Genomic DNA, 16,593 nt, shown 5'->3' on the forward strand with positions numbered 1-16,593 from the left:
TCACCAGGCTCCTCTGTTCATGGGATTTCCCAGGCAAGAATACTGGACTAGGTTGGCATTTCCTTCTCCAGAGGATCTTCCCAACCCAGGGATTGAAACTGCATCTTCTGCATTGGCAAGCAGATTCTTTACCCCCAAGCCATCATGGAAACACTTTTCTCTCCCTAAGAGCATATTATTCTCACCATTTTCATCTTTTCTGTTGGTAAAAGACAAACTAATGCATATTAAAATTTTTAAGTGTTTATTTGAGCAAAGTTCTATTCAAATTAGATAGTGCCAAACCAAAAGTAGTTAGGGATACTCCATTGCCAGGAACTTGGGGAGAAACTTCTATAAAGAAAAGGTAGATTCATCCACCTCATTAGAACTGACTCAAATGTGTTCCTTTTCATAACTGAGTAATATTCCACTGTGTATATGTACCACAACTTCCTTATCCATTCATCTGCCAATGGACATCTTGGTTGCTTTCGTGTCCTAGCTATAACAAAGCAACCAAGATGTCCATTGGCAGATGAATGGATAAGGAAGTTGTGGTACATATACACAGTGGAATATTACTCAGTTATGAAAAGGAACACATTTGAGTCAGTTCTAATGAGGTGGATGAATCTACCTTTTCTTTATAGAAGTTTCTCCCCAAGTTCCTGGCAATGGAGTATCCCCAACTACTTTTGGTTTGGCACTATCTAATTTGAATAGAACTTTGCTCAAATAAACACTTAAAAATTTTAATATGCAGGCAATGGCACCCCACTCTAGTACTCTTGCCTGGTAAATCTCATGGACGGAGGAGCCTGGTAGGCTGCAGTTCATGGATCACGAAGAGTCTGACAGGACTGAGCGACTTCACTTTCACTTTTCACTTTTGTGGAAGTGAAGGAGAGGAGAAGGAAATGGCAACCCACTCCAGTGTTCTTGCCTGGAGAATCCCAGGGACGGGGGAGCCTGGTGGGTGCTGTCTATGGGGTTGCACAGAGTCGGACACAACTGAAGCATCTTAGCATCTTAGCAATGAACATGGAGGTACATGTGTCTTTTTCAATTGTGATTTCCTCAGGAAATATGCCCAGTAGTGGGATTTCTGGGTTGTATGGTAGTTCTATTTCTAGTTTTTAAAGGAAACTCCATACTGTTTTCTCTAGTGGTTATATCAGTTTGCATTCCCACCAACAGTGTAAGAGGGTTCCCTTTTCTCCTCACTTTCCCCAGCATTTATTGTTTGTAGAATTTTGATGATGGTCATTCTGACCAGTGTGAGAACCTCATTGTGGTTTTGATTTGCATTTCCCTAATAATGAGTGATGCTGAGCATCTTTCCATGTGTCCATTAGCCATCTGTATGTCTTCTCTGGAGAAATGTCTGCTTAGGTCTTCTCCCCACTTTTTGATTGGGTTATTCATTTCTCTGGTATTAATCCACAAGAGCTGCTTGTATATTTTGGGAATTAATTCTTTGTCAGTTGTTTCATTTGCTATTGGATGAAACTTGAGCCTATTATACAGAGTATAGTCAGAAAGGGAAAGAGAAATAGTGTATATTAATGCATATATGGATATACCCATTTGAATGCAGAGTTCCAAAGAAGAGTAAGGAGAGATAAGAAAGCCTTTCTCAGTGATCAGTGCAAAGAAATAGAGGAAAGCAACAAAATAGGAAAGACTAGAGATCTCTTCAAGAAAATTAGAGATACCAAGGGAACATTTCATGCAAAGATGGGCTCAATAAAGGACAGAAATGGTATGGACCTAACAAAAGCAGAAGATATTAAGAAGAGGTGGCAAGAATACATGGAAGAACTATACAAAAGAGATCTTCACGATCCAGATAATCACGATGGTGTGATCACTCACCTAGAGACAGACATCCTAGAATGTGAAGTCAAGTAGGCCTTAGAAAGCATCAGTATGAACAAAGCTAGTGGAGGTGATGAAATTCCAGTTGAGCTATTTCAAATCCTAAAAGATGATGCTGTGAAATTGCTGCATTCAATATGTCAGCAAATTTGGAAAACTCAGCAGCGGCCACAGGGCTGGAAAAGATCACTTTTCATTCCAATCCCAAAGAAAGGCAATGCCAAAGAATGCTCAAACTGCTGCACAATTGAACTCATTGCACACACTAGCAAAGTAATGCTCAAAATTCTCCAAGCCAGGCTTCAGCAATATGTGAGCCGTGAACTTCCAGATGTTCAAGCTGGTTTTAGAAAAGGCAGAGGAACCAGAGATCAAATTGCCAACATCTGCTGGATCATCAAAAAAGAAAGAGAGTTCCAGAAAAACATCCATTTCTGCTTTATTGACTATGCCAAAGCCTTTGACTGTGTGGATCACAATAAACTGTGGGAAATTCTGAAAGTGATCGGAATACCAGACCACCTGATCTGCCTCTTGGGAAACCTGTATGCAAGTCAGGAAGCAACAGTTAGAACTGGACATGGAACAACAGACTGGTTCCAAATAAGGAAAGGAGTATGTCAAGGCTGTATATTGTCACCATGCTTATTTAACTTATATGCAGAGTACATCATGAGAAACGTTGGGCTGGAGGAAGTACAAATTGGAATCAAAATTGCCGGGAGAAACATCAATAGCCTCAGATATGCAGATGACAGCACCCTTATGGCAGAAAGTGAAGAAAAATTAAAGAGCCTCTTGACTAAAGTGAAAGAGGAGAGTGAAAAAGTTGGCTTAAAGCTCAACATTCAGAAAACTAAGATCATGGCATCTGGTCCCACCACTTCATGGCAAATAGATGGGGAAACAGTGTCTGACTGTGTTTTTTGGGGCTCCAAGATCACTGTATATCATGATTGCAGCCATGAAATTAAAAGATGCTTATGCCTTGGAATAAAAGTTATAACCAACCTAGACAGCATATTAAAATGCAGAGACATTACTTTGTCCATAAAGGTCCATCTAGTCAAGGCTATGGTTTTTCCAATGGTCATGTATGGATGTGAGAGTTGGACTATAAACAAAGCTGAGCTCAGAAGAATTGAAGCTTTTGAACTGTGGTGTTGGAGAAGACTCTTGAGAGTCCCTCGGACTGCAAGGAGATCCAACCAGTCCATCCTAAAGGAGATCAGTCCTGGGTGTTCATTGGAAGGACTGATGTTGAAGCTGAAGCTCTAATATTTTGGCCACCTGATGCAGAAAGCTGACTGATTTGAAAAGACCCGGATGTTGGGAAAGATTGAAGGCAGGAGGAGAAGGGGATGACAGAGGATGAGATGGTTAGATGGCATCACCAACTCAATGGACATGAGTTGGGGTAAATTCCATGAGTTGGTGATGGACAGGGAGGCACAGCATGCTGTGGTTCATGGGGTCGTAAAGAGTTGGACAAGACTGAGTGACTGAACTGAACTGAACTGAACTGAATGCATATATATGGAATCTAGGAATATGGTACTGACAATCCTATATGTAGGGCAGCAAAGGAGACACAGACGTAACGAACAAACTTCTGGACTCAGTGGCAGAAGGAGAGGATAGGATCATTTGAGAGAATAGCATTGAAATATATACATTATTATATGTAAAACAGATAACCAGTGGGCATTTGATGTGGATGCAGGCCACCCAAAGCTGGTGCTCTGTAACAACCTGGAGGGATAGGGCGGGGAGGGAAATAGGAGGGGCGTTCAGGATGCAGGGGACACATATGCCTATTCTGATTGATATGCCTATTCTGATTGATATGCCTTTGCTGATTCATATTGATGTATGGCAAAAGCCACCACAATACTGTGAAATAATTATCCTCCAATTAAAATAAATTATTAAAAAAAAAAAACTTCTTGGGGGAAAAAAAAAAGGCATGGAAGCTAAGTAAAAGTATTGACTGTAGCTTAAAATTTGGTTGGCTGTTTGTGATCAGTTGTCCTGAGGCTTTGACTTCATAACCTGGAGGCATTTATTTCCAGGGTTCGTTTGTTTACATTAAATTGCCCCCTCAGTCTAATGACCTCCTTGTTTGGTTAATTTAATAAAATGTACCCTTACCTATCTTATGGCCAGATCCTGACAACTCTCCACTAAGTTAATATTTACACACATGGCAAAAAATGAAATGCCTGCCTTCATATCTGATAAACTTAAAAAATATCCCTTGTACTTGGTTTTGGTTTGTTTTTTGATTTTGGAGGAGATTATTTTATATTCCTTCTTCTCCTTCTCTACTGAATTTGTGGTAGCTTTTACGTTTAGAAAACTATAAACAGAAAAGTTTATACAAAACCTGAAGATACTTATAAAATTGGCTTTTATCCTTATCTGTTTCAGAGACATAAGAAGAGGAAATTCTAGCCAAATTAGGATTTCTTAAAAAAAAACTCAAAATTTTTTCATTAAATTATCATTAAAGAATTTAACATCTCAACTTCTTTTCCTGGCTGTTTGCTGCTGAGTGGTATCTTCATATCCATTATAGCCTTTAATGTTTTGGAGTTAAACTATGATTGGCTAGTCTTCCATTTTGGGGCCACTCCTCTGGTTAAACTTGTGTTCTTTTTTTCTCTCTGCTCTACTGAGAGAAGAACCAATTTGTCACTCCAGTTATCACCAGAAATACAAGCCAGCACTGATGCATAAAGAGCCTCCCTGCTTCAAGTGGGAAGCAGGTAGAAAACCTCTTTCACAGGAGACAATGAAAACATCTCTAGTAACACCAACGGGCTTCCCAGATGGCACAGTGGCATTCGCCTGCCAATGCTGGAGCTGCAGGAGTCATGGATTCGATCTCTGAGTTAAGAAGATTCCCTGGAGGAGAAAATGGCAACCCGTAACAGTATTCTTGCCTGGAAAATCCCATGGAAGAGCCTAGTGGGCTACAGTCCATGGAATTGCAAAGAGTCAGACATGACTCAAGCGATTGAACATGCATGCACAACACACAATTAGGTTGGGGAGAACTTTGTCCTGTTACAGTCTGGGCTCTCTATGAAAAATTAGGAGACTGTGTTGTTGGAGGATGCACTAGTGACCTTTTCCAGAGGAGGTGCCTTTTTTAAGACATCAACTTGTTTTAAGAGTTGAAAAAGAAATCTAGCAGATTTACAAATAGCCAGGAGAGGAGAGAGGACAGTGGTTAGGGGTCTGTTAGGAGGTTGATGGCCAACAACCTCTGACTCCTGGTTAACAGGTCTCTCCAGGGATGGCTGTGTGAACAGTTGAAGGGCTGAGATAAGGAAGAGCTATGTCCCTGGATGCCCTAACCTCAGCGTAGAGTTGAATGGGTAAGCTTGTCCACATGCATGGCTGTAGTTGTCCACATCTTTGGTTGCTTGTACTGAAACTTTGATGTTCCAGTTAGCAGCATAGCAAATTACATGAACTTAGTGTCATAAAGCAACAACAATCCGCCATCACCATCTCTGGGAGACAAATCTCGATCAGGTCATCCTCACCCTGGGTTTCCTGTGTAGCTGTGGTCAGGAGGTGGCAGGGGTTTGCTTTCTCACATGTCAATTAGTCAGTACTGGCTGTTGAGCCTGGACTTCCTCAAAGCCTGTGCTCTGGATTTCAAGAGCAAGCACCCCAAGATGAATAACCCAACAGAAGCTGTATATCCTTTATGCCCTGGTCTCAGAGGTCAGGATGTCACAGCATGACTTTCTTGCCATCACATTGGTTCAGACAATCACAGAGACCCACCTAGTCTCAAGGGAAGGGGTAGAGACTTTGATTTTTAATGGGGGTGCAGCATATTAACAGAAGAACATATGGAGTGGGAGATAGTACGTCCAGTTTTTAAAAATATAGTCTGCTACAGTGAATTAGCAGATGACCAGGATCTTCTCTCAAACTGTTTAGACTCATTGTCCTCAAAGGGAAACAGGAGACAAAGTAAAAATTAGACTAACCAAACTCCAGGATTTCCCTTCTTAGGTATTTCTGTAAACCTGATCTCTCTTTTTGAAATGCTTAAGTTCCAGGGATTCTTGAAAAAAAAATTAAGGGTAAATGTGAACACCCTCCCCTCTAAAAAAATGAAATCCTAGATCTCTTGCTAATCTAATATTAGAAATTTAACAGGACATTAATGTGAGTTAGAAAATAAAAGAGATATATATTTAGTGAATTAGATGATAACTAGAAAGCTAAAAAAATGTTCCAAGCAACAGCAAAATTAACAAAAGTCTGATTAGGCTGACAAGAAGACTTTGAAGCTACTGCTTGCAACTTGCCTATAGGTTTTTGTGACCACATGTAACCTTGGTGTATGTTATTATCTTTCTTTATCCAAAAAATTTATTTCTCTATCATTTTACTAGAATGCTTTATACTTACAAAACACTATGTTTAAAATTTGTAAGTTGAGATGCATAACAATAAAATAAACATTTGAAAACACACTACTCAAGAACTCCACTCAGATACTTCTCATTTTTCCTTCCTTATCTCTTTGTACTTCATCTCCCATCCCCACTCTCACCCCAACAATTACTACTATCCTGGTTTTTATGGTTATTTTTGTCTCATATATTTTATACCTTTATTCTATATCTATATGTGTTTAAACAATACATTTTTTAGTTCTCTGTTTTTGAGCTTTATAAAAATGATATACTGTGTATAGTTTTCTGAGACTTGCTTTTTAAAAAATTCACTGTCCTTTTTCTAAGATCCAGAATGGAGCTGCAGTTCATTAGTTTAACCACTTTATGCTATTCCATCATGTGAAATGCCACAATGTTTTTTATCCATCCTACTAGTGAGGGGATAATGGAGTTGTTTCCAGATTTTTGTTTTTATAAATTATAATGCTTCAAATACTTTAATACACACTGTATTGAACAAGTGTGCAAAAGTTCCTCTAAGGTTTATATCTTTTAGATGAATTATTAGCTCATGGAATATAAAATGTTTCTACTTTACAAAATAATGCTAAATGGAATTTTGTAATGGTTGTACACTATGGCAAGCAAAGAATAAGAAAGTTCCAGTTGCTCTACATCCTTCTAAGGACTTGTTATTAGACTTGCTAATTTCTGCCAAACTAGTGGGTGTGACATAGTTTTGGTTTTAATTTTCATTTTCCTGAACAACAAGAGATTGAAGAGCTTACAACGTTTGTTGGTTATGTCTGTTTTGTCTTCGGGAAAATACTTGTTCATGCCTTTGACCACTTTTCAACTGGCTTGTGTGTATTTTTCTTATTCAACTGGTAGCAGCTTTATATGTACTCTGGACACCAAACTCTTGCCCTTCATGTGTTATGCAAATATTTGCTACCATTTTCTGGTTTGTCTTTTCATTTTTATGGTGTCTTTTATTGAACAAAAATTATTTTAATGGAGTCAAATTATAATTCTTGTCTCTTTGTTTTAGCACTTCCACATTTCCCTGGAAAAAAGAAATTTCTACCTCAGTGTCAGAATAATTTTTTTTTTATCTAATCCTGTTAATATACTTATCATATTCAAATCCATCTGGAATTTATTTTTATGTATGAGGTAAGATAGATATCCAAACTCATTTAAAAAAAAAAAAACTGGATAACTAATTGTTTTATCAATTTTATTTGAAGAGTCCTTCCTTTTCCCTCTGGTCTACAGTTGTATCTCTTTTATATATCATAATTCTTTTAAAGCATTGATCAGTTTAGCCACTTTATTATGCTCCATTGGTCAGTTAAATTCTCTGTTCCCAAATTATACTATCTTAACAACTATACAGTTATAATAAATCTTAGTTATCAGGGAGATCAACCCCTCTTATTTTTATGTAGTTGTAGGATTTCTCTTTCATACAAATTTTAGATCATGTTTTTGGAATTGCATTAAATTAAAAAATCATTAGGGATGTACTGGTATAGGCTCTTTTTCCATTTATTTAAGTGTCTTTAGTTTTTGTTGGGGGTCTTCAAGATCATCATCGAGCTAAATGATTCTCTTAGAATGATTCACAGGGTACAGAGAAACTGTTACACTCATGGTTCTAGTTTATTACAGGAAAAGCATTCAGATTAAAATTAACAAAGGGAAAAGGTCCATGGGGGCAAAATCCAGGAGAAACCTAGCATAAACTTCCAAGTGTCCTCTCCTAGGAGAAGCATGTGGGCATGAGGAATTTTCCCAGCAACAGTGTAGAGTGACCATAGGTGCAGAGTGTTGTCAGCAGGGAAACTCACCTGAGCCTTGCTGTCAGGTTTTTTATTAGGAGTCAGTCACGTTAGGCATGTAATAACTGCTCTGTGAACCTCAGGTACTGATGCCAGCCCTTCAGAGCAAAAGCAGGTGTTCACCATAAAACACATTGTTAGCATAAATGATCTGATCAAACAGATATCATTGAAAGACGAGCCTTTCTTGGGAATGTGCAGAGTTTGAGCAACCCAGGCCTGCTGACTTGACCCTTTCCTGCACAAATATCTTGAAAGATATTTTAATAACTTTTTCATGTGTTTTTTTAAGCTTTTAAAAACTTTTTAAAGATACAATTTCAAACTTACATAAAGTTGTAGTACCACCAAAACTCCTAAATGTCTTTTGTCCAGATATCCCAACTTTTCACATTTTGTCTCATTCACTGTATAACTCTTTCTCTCTCTTTCACCTACCTATATAATTTTTTTCCAAATTGCTTGAGAGTAAGTTGAAGCTATTGTATCACTTTAATCCTAAATATTTTAGTGTGTATTCCCCAAGAAGAAGCACATTCTTCTATGTAGTCATTATAATATAATTATTAAAAATCAGTGTATATTATATATATAGAGACTCATACACATATATTAATATCAAATGCAAAAATATTGTCTGATTTGCAAATCATATTTCAGTTACCTTATTATCTCATAATGTCCTTTATAGTTAAATTGTTTTGAAGTTTAAGATCCATTCCAAGATTATCCTTTGCATCGGTTTCTCTAGTGCCTTTTGACCTAAAACAGTACTTTACTTTTCTTTGTCTTCCTAGACCTTAGTACTTTTGAAAGCTACAGACCAGATATTTTATAGAATGTCTCTCAGTTTTCAGTGTTTATCTGAAGAGTTAATCATTTTTCCCTGCACTCATATTCAATTCTGTTTCACTTCTTCCCCTTCTTTGTACTTACTTTTATTTAATTTCCTTCATATCTAGATTCAAATTTTGAATTTTTAACAAGAATATTGAAAGAGTGATGTATCATTCTTAATACACCATACTAGGAACCACGTGATGTCAATTTATCCTAATATTAGTGAAGCTAATTTAAGATAGTGTCCACCAGGTTTCTCCATTGTAAAGTTATTATTTTCCCTTTTTATATTTATAATTTATAGAGTGATATATTAAAATTAATATCCTAATCCTCGTCAAACTTTAACCCTCTAGTTTTAGAGTCCATTGATGATTTCCTAACTCCATCATTCCTTCTCTAGACTGATATTCTGTAAGAAAGAGATACTATTTAGATAATATAGATACTATGAGACAATGTAATATACTACTGACATTATTTATGTTGATGTTCAAATCATCATAGAATTGGCAAACAGGAACTGCATTTGTCTGCCTCCTTTGTTCTTTTGACATGTCTCCATTATTCTTTGAGCAGTTTTAGTTTTAGTGGTGCTGTTGTTCAGTCACTAAGTCATGTCCAACTCTTTGCAACCCCGTTGACTACAGCACACCAGGCTTCCCCGTTCTTCACTATCTCCTGGAGTTTGCTCAAACTCATGTCCATTGAGTTGGTGATGCCACACAACCATCTCATCCTCTGTCACCCTCTTATCCTCCTACCCTCAATCTTTCCAGGCATCAGGGTCTTTTTCAATGAGCTGACTCTTCACATCAGATGGCTGAAGTATTGGAGCTTCAGCTTTAGCATCAGTCCTGCCAATGAATATTCAGGGTTGATTTCCTTTAGGATTGACTGGTTTGATCTCCTTGCTGTCCAAGGGACTCTCAAGGGTCTTCTCCAGTGCCACAATTCCAAAGTATCAATTCTTCAGTGCTCAGCCTTTTTTTATGATCCAACTCTCACATCCATACATGACTACTGAAAAAAAAAATACATTTGACTATATGAAACTTTGTCAGCAAAGTGATGTCTTTGCTTTTTAATATGCTGTTTAGGTTTGTCATAACTTTTCTTCCAAGGAGCGTCTTAATTTCATGGCTCTAGTCACCATTCACAGTGATTTTGGAGCCCAGGAAAATAAAATCTGTCACTATTTCCACTGTTTCCCCATCTATTTGCCAGGAAGTAATGGGACTGGGACTGGGTGCCATGATCTTAGTTTTCTTTTTAATTGTGATATAATCAATATATAACATTATACTTTTTTCAGGTGTACAATTTGTCAGTTTGGTATTTGTATATATTATGAAATTGAGAGGGTAACAGGCAGGAAGGCCAGGGGTCTCCAAATGGAGGAACTAGGCTGCAAGTTTCTCTTAAAATTCTGTGTTGCCATGACGACTGACACCTGGTTCCACCTGAACTTAACTTTCTCAAACTTTGAGCTAACCAATTGGCTTTTGTTACAGAATTTTTTTTTTTTTTTTAAGCTGTGTTAATGAAACTATGTATTTGGAATTTGTCTTTCTTCAAAATGGTTCCACCTAAGACTAACGTGCTTTCTTTTCTCAAAACTTGGGCTGATAATAGCTCAACAAACCAGTATTCATATCAATTGCTTTATGGCTGGGGGATGACACACCTCTTGCCATCCTATCTCAAAACTGCATATTGTGGGAGAGGGGCCTGGTGAAACTCTGTCAGCCTTGAGGCGTCTCTCTTATCTGATTAATAGCTTTCTAACAGACATAAAACAGCTTGCTGAAACTAGCAAGGGGGGAGCACTCTCCATCCCCCTCCTGATGTCTGTGTCAGAAGCATTCTCTGTTCCTTTTTCACTTTAATAAAACTCTGCTACACAAAAGCTCTTGAGTGATCAAGCCTGGTCTCTGGTCCCGAAGCTTAAGCTTCTTCTTCGGAGATCATGAATCCAGTATGTTCACCGTAAGCTATCAAAATGATCACAATGAATCTGGTTAAAATCCATCACCATCACCATGAGCACAGACCAATTTTTTCAATTTTTGGCAAGCTGATAGGTAAATTTTTTCTTTGAGATTTTACTTCTACAATTATGAGTGAGGCTAAATATCTTTTCTTATACTTAGTAATCATTTGCACTTCATTTGCTGTGAATGTCCATTTACATGCTGTTGCTTTTCAGTCACCCAGTCGTGTCTGTTTGTGACCCTAGGGACTGCAGCACTCCAGGCCTCTCTGTCCCTCACCATCTCCAGAATTTGCCCAAGTTCATGTCCACTGCATCAGTAATGCCATCCAGCCATCTCATCCTCTGACACCCTCATTTCCTTAACGCTGGGAGAGATTGAGGGCAGAAGGAGACAAGGGCGTCCATTTACATATCTTGCTCTTTTTTCCTGTGTCATCATTTCCTTACAAGAGTTCTATTATAAGGAACTATGAGAGTCCCTTGGACTGCAAGGAGATCCAACCAGTCCATTCTGAAGGAGATCAGCCCTGGGATTTCTTTGGAAGGAATGATGCTAAAGCTGAAACTCCAGTACTTTGGCCACCTCATGTGAAGAGTTGACTCATTGGAAAAGACTCTGATGCTGGGAGGGATTGTGGGCAGGAGGAGAAGGGGACGACAGAGGATGGGATGGCTGGATGGCATCACTGACTCGATGGACGTGAGTCTGGGTGAACTCCGGGAGTTGGTGATGGACGGGGAGGCCTGGCATGCTGCAATTCATGGGGTTGCAAAGAGTTGGACACGACTAAGCGACTGAACTGAACTGACTGATGCCTTTTATTATACATGTTGCAAAATTTTTCTTCTGTTTATCATTATTACTGAGTTTGTGAGTTTGACATTTTATTAGTATTTTATTTACATGTCTATCAAGGCCTTTCTAACTCCAAGATTATTTTTTTTAAAGTACCCATGTTTTCTTCTCTACTTCTTGTATTTCAGTATTTGATACATCTGGAATCTAATTGGTGTAATGAACAAAGTAAAATGTACTTCTTAAAATCAAATTGGATATACCTTTTCTATTATGTGTAACTATGCCATTGTTTCAACACCATATATTGACTAATAATCTCATATCATTACTACATTATATTATTACTATATGCTAAATCTACCCCACCCCCTGATTATTCTTTAGAGTCTCCCTTTATTCTCACATTTAACAATTAATGGTCTTTTTATTGATTCCTTATTGAGTTCATAGAAATTTAAGAACAGCCATCTTTAGTCTTTACAACACTAAAACCAAAGTCTTAATGTTGGAACACTGAGGAAAGTGTTACTCATTTTAAAAGGAACACTTTTAAAAGGAAAAGGAAATGTTTATTTTCTTTTATGTGTTTCAGTAGGGTTTTAGAGGCTTCCAAGGTAGCCCTAGTGGTTAAAAAAAAAAAAAAAAAAAAAAGCTGTCTGCCAATGCAGGAGATGTAAGAGATGCAGGTTCAGTTCCTGGGTTGGGAAGATCCCCTGGAGGAGGGTACGACAACCCTCTCCAGTTTTTTTTTGCCTGGAGAATTCTATGGACAGAGGAGACCAACAGGTAATAGTCCATAGGGCTGCATAGAGTCAGAAACTGAAGCAACTTAGCACACAGCACTGGGTTTTAGAATATTCTTCATATAGGAAATGAGTATTTTCTATTTCCATGTATTTGATCTGTTTTGTTTCATTTAGGAATGGAATATCTTATTCCATTATATTTTCTAAAGAGCTATTATTTTTATTGTTTATCTTTTCAGTTCATTCTCACCTGTATCTTAAAAAAAAATTCCTCAATTTATAAAGTCTTACATTTTATATCTATGTTTATTTCTATCATTTTCAGGGTTCCATGCTACTGCACCCTTCTGTGCTCCATACCCTGTTAAAATCCACAGATTATCATTTAGTTGTATTCACCTTTAATTCACATGCCCCAATCTTATCTGGCATGATGTCAACCTTGGTTAAGTCAAAATTTCCTCTTATGCAGAGTACTCATGCAGTTGAACGTCACTGGTGAAAAATACATTCCTATGATAGCTAGTTTTACTTAAAAGTCATGACATTTAACACTAAGTGGGGTATTGATGTTATGGCAAAAGCACTGTATTTCTGTCTACCATTCTTTCTCTCGCCATCTTTTCACACATTCTTTTTTATTCTCTAACTTCCAAAGACTCTTGCTTATCTTTTTTAAAGCACGTGACTTTATTTTTTACTTCTTTTAAGAACAACTAAAGCAGTTAAGAGAGATCTTTCATATATTCCCACCAACACCTCAGCCCAGCCATGTGCATCTGTGCTCAGTACCACGCCTGTGTGCTCTCACTGTGGGGTGTGCTCCATACACTCTAACAAGCCCATCCATACACTTATGCACTGCACTCCAATCCCCTTTCCTACTTAGAACTTTGCTTTAGCAGTTCTCCCTTATGTCTTTTGAATCCTCAAATTTGCATTAGATCACCCTCATTTACAAACTTGTTTGTAATTTTCCTCATCCCCCAAAAAACAAGCATAAAATCAAATAAAAACAATCTTCTTGTGATCCCACATCCTTCCCCAGCTAGAGGCTCATTTATTTGCTCCCTTTTACATCAAAACTCTTTGAAGGAATTACATTGCCTTAAATTTCTCCCTTTTTTCCCTTGAATTCATATTAAACAATCTTTTATTACCATCCCTCTACTCATACAGAATTTTTTCATTGAGACTGAACACCTGATATTGTCATATCTAACAGTCAATTCTAACACACTGTACTTGGCATACTGGCAGCATTTGACCCAATTGACTAATTTATCTTACTTGCAAACTGTTTTTCATGTGGTTTCCAGGACATAACATCTTTTAGTTTTCATATCCGTTCCCCTTTTGACTTCCAGTGTCGTTTCTCTTTTCTCCTCAATCTCACAGTATTAAATTACCTCTTTTCAGCCACAAACCACTTCACTGTTCAGTTACACCCTAATGATCACTTCCTCTTCTGGCTTTAAACAATTTCCAAATTTAAGTCTCCAGTCCATACTTCTTTCCAAAACTCCAAATTTATATCCCATTTTCTTTTCTTGAATATTTTCTTGGCATCTCCAATAGACCATATCCCAAACTGAACCGATAAACTCTTCCCTCAAAGGTACACTTTGTTCCAAGCTGTTATCACTCCTAACTTGGACCACAGCAAGCGAGGTCCTGACTGGTCCCTCCCTGCTTCTCCTTTGGTCTGGGTGTTAATCACAGTAGCAGTCAGAGTAAAGATTTTAATGTCTAAATCAAATCCGGGAGTCCCTTTGTTCAGATGTCTCTACAATGATTTGTCATCCCTCTTAGAATAAAATTCAAAGTCCTTCAGTTCGGTTCAGTTCAATCGCTCAGTCATGACTCTTTGCAACCCCATGAATCGCAGCACACCAGGCCTCCCTGTTCATCACCAACTCCTGGAGTTCACTCAGACTCACGTCCATCAAGTCGGTGATGCCATCCAGCCATCTCATCCTCTGTCGTCCCCTTCTCCTCCTGCCCCAATCCCTCCCAGCATCGGAGTCTTTTCCAATGAGTCAACACTTCACATGAGGTGGCCAAAGTACTGGAGTTTCAGCTTTAGCATCATTCCTTCCAAAGAAATCCCAGGGCTGATCTCCTTCAGAATGGACTGGTTGGATCTCCTTGCAGTCCAAGGGACTCTCAAGAGTCTTCTCCAACACCACAGTTCAAAAGCATCAATTCTTCAGCACTCAGCCTTCTTCACAGTCCAACTCTTACATCCATACATGACCACTGGAAAAACCATAGCCTCGACTAGATGGACCTTTTTGGCAAAGTAATGTCTCTGCTTTTCAATATACTATCTAGGTTGATCATAACTTTCCTTCCAAGGAGTAAGCGTCTTTTAATTTCATGGCTGCAGTCACCATCTGCAGTGATTTTGGAGCCCAGAAAGATAAAGTCTGACACTGTTTCCACTGTTTCCCCATCTATTTCCCATGAAGTGATGGGACCAGATGCCATGATCTTTGTTTTCTGAATGTTGAGTTTTAAGCCAACTTTTTCACTCTCCTCTTTTACTTTCATCAAGAGGCTGTTTAGTTCTTCTTCACTTTCTGCCATAAGGGTGGTGTCATCTGCATATCTGAGGTGATTGATATTTCTCCTGGCAATCTTGATTCCAGCTTGTGCTTCTTCCAGTCTAGCGTTTCTCATGATGTTCTCTGCATAGAAGTTAAATAAGCAGGGTGACAATATACAGCCTTGATGAACTCCTTTTCCTATTTGGAACCAGTCTGTTGTTCCATGTCCAGTTCTAACTGTTGCTTCCTGACCTGCATACAAATTTCTCAAGAGGCAGGTCAGTTGGTCTGGTATTCCCATCTCTTTCAGAATTTTCCACAGTTTATTGTGATCCACACAGTCAAAGGCTTTGGCATAGTCAATAAAGCAGAAATAGATGTTTTTCTGGAACTCTCTTGCTTTTTTGATGATCCAGCGGATGTTGGCAATTTGGTCTCTGGCTCCTCTGCCTTTCCTAAAACCAGCTTGAACATCTGGAAGTTCACGGTGCACGTATTGCTGAAGCCTGGCTTGGAGAATTTTGAGCATTACTTTACCTAGCGTGTGAGATGACTGCAGTTGTGCGGTAGTTTGAGCATTCTTTGGCATAGCTTATAAAACCAGTTTCAATATTCCCCTTAATTGTCTTGGTCATTCCTCTCAACCACACTGACCTGTTTTTTGTTCCTCACACATGCCAAGTTTAACCCCTTTTCAGGACCTTTCCCTGCACCTTGCCTTAGCCTGGAGCACTCTTCCCTCAGATTCTGTAAGGCTGACTCACTTCTTCATTCATTCTTCTGTTTATACATCACATTTCCTGACCACCCGACCTAAATAAACTATTGTTTCCTGCTGCCAGGAATGACTGTCTTGCTGTCCTCTTTCCTTTTGTTTTTTCTTCAAACATTACACTCCCCAAAATAGCATTATATATTACTTACAAATTTTTATAAGTATAAAAGAGAAGGGAACGATTACCCACTCCAGTTTTCTGGCCAGAATTCCAAGGACTGTATAGTCAATGGGGTCGCAAAGAGTTGGACACAACTGGGAGACTTTCACTTTCACTTTTGTATATTTTTTAAAATCATCTATGTTCCTTTTTGAAAGTAAGTTCTATGACAGCAGGAACTTTGTTTCGTTCACTGTTTGTCTTTATTAGTGCTTTTTGTTCTCTTCTATTAAGTATTTTGCCTGGTTTACAGTTTTCCCTCCCTTATTTTCAATCTTATTATTTTGTTTCAGCTAGTGGTAAGTGCTCTAAAAATCATAAAACACCTAATGGAGAACGACAATGGGGAGCATTTCTATAGATGAAATGGTCAGGGAAGGAATCCTTAAGGATTACTTCTCATTTCAGTTAAGGCTTGAATAATAGAGAATGAACAAGCATAAATGAATGAATGGGAATCTGGAGAAAGAGAGTACTCTGGACTGAAGGAATAGCAAGTATAAATTTCCCAAGTGGGAGTAAATCTATGTTAATAGTTACTGAACTAGTAGGTAAGAGGTTAGACATGAGAGTCAGTCTTAATGGCATGGAGTGATA

The sequence above is a fragment of the Bubalus kerabau genome, chromosome 6 (genome assembly GCF_029407905.1).
Source record: "Bubalus kerabau isolate K-KA32 ecotype Philippines breed swamp buffalo chromosome 6, PCC_UOA_SB_1v2, whole genome shotgun sequence".
Classification (NCBI taxonomy): domain Eukaryota; kingdom Metazoa; phylum Chordata; class Mammalia; order Artiodactyla; family Bovidae; genus Bubalus; species Bubalus kerabau.